The sequence below is a fragment of the Coturnix japonica genome, unplaced genomic scaffold, assembly GCF_001577835.2.
Source record: "Coturnix japonica isolate 7356 unplaced genomic scaffold, Coturnix japonica 2.1 chrUnrandom750, whole genome shotgun sequence".
Taxonomy (NCBI): domain Eukaryota; kingdom Metazoa; phylum Chordata; class Aves; order Galliformes; family Phasianidae; genus Coturnix; species Coturnix japonica.
In genome coordinates this window covers 29818-30746 of record NW_015440111.1, presented here as the reverse complement: position 1 = coordinate 30746, position 929 = coordinate 29818, and the positions used below count along the sequence as shown (strand labels likewise).

Below are 929 nucleotides of genomic sequence, written 5' to 3'. Positions count from 1 at the left end.
TCCCCATTGCTCCCCATTGATCACTATTGCTCCCCATTGCTCCCCATTGATCCCCATTGCTCCCCATTGATCCCCATTGATCACTATTGATCCCCATTGATCCCTATTGATCCCCATTGATCCCCATTGATCTCTATTGGCCCCACAGATCTGAGCATGTCCCGGCCCCACGACGAGGGGGAGCGACACGGGGGGAGCAGCAGCAGCAGCAGCAACAACAGCAGCACAGGTAATGGGGGATGTGTGGGGCACATAGGGACCCATAGGGACACATAGAGACCCATAGGGACACATAGGGACCCATAGAGACCCATAGGGACCCATAGATACCCATAGAGACCCCATAGGGACTCATAGAGACCCATAGAGACCCCATAGAGACCCATAGAGACACATAGGGACACATAGAGACCCATAGGGACCCATAGGGACACATAGGGACCCATAGAGACCCATAGGGACCCATAGGGACCCATAGGGACACATAGAGACCCATAGGGACCCATAGGGACCCACAGGGACCCATAGAGACCCCATATGGACCCATAGAGACCCATAGGGACACATAGAGACCCCATAGAGACCCCATAGGAACCCATAGGGACCCCATAGAGACCCACAGAGACCCCATAGAGACCCATAGAGACCCCATAGAGACCCATAGAGACCCATAGAGACCCCATAGGGACTCATAGAGACCCATAGAGACCCCATAGAGACCCATAGAGACACATAGGGACCCCATAGAGACCCATAGAGACCCCATAGAGACCCCACAGGGACCCACAGCACCCCATAGGGCTGGGGTCCCGCAGGGCTGTGGGGCGCTATGGGGCGCTATGGGGCGCTATGGGGCGCTATGGGGCGCTATGGGGTGGCACCGTTTGTTGCAGACACAGAAAGAAATGGACCCGACACGAACCACCAGG

At 56.1% G+C, this 929-nt stretch overlaps 1 long non-coding RNA gene across 3 annotated transcripts in view; it reads left to right on the top strand.

Moving 5' to 3' along the window:
- The window catches only part of LOC107307657, a 17659-nt gene extending 16730 nt beyond the window's left edge, over positions 1–929 (top strand). For all 3 annotated transcript variants that reach the window (XR_001552471.1, XR_001552469.1, XR_001552470.2), the window contains exons 2-3: positions 149–229; positions 894–929. This is a non-coding gene — a long non-coding RNA (uncharacterized LOC107307657). The remainder of the gene's footprint in view (positions 1–148; positions 230–893) is intronic.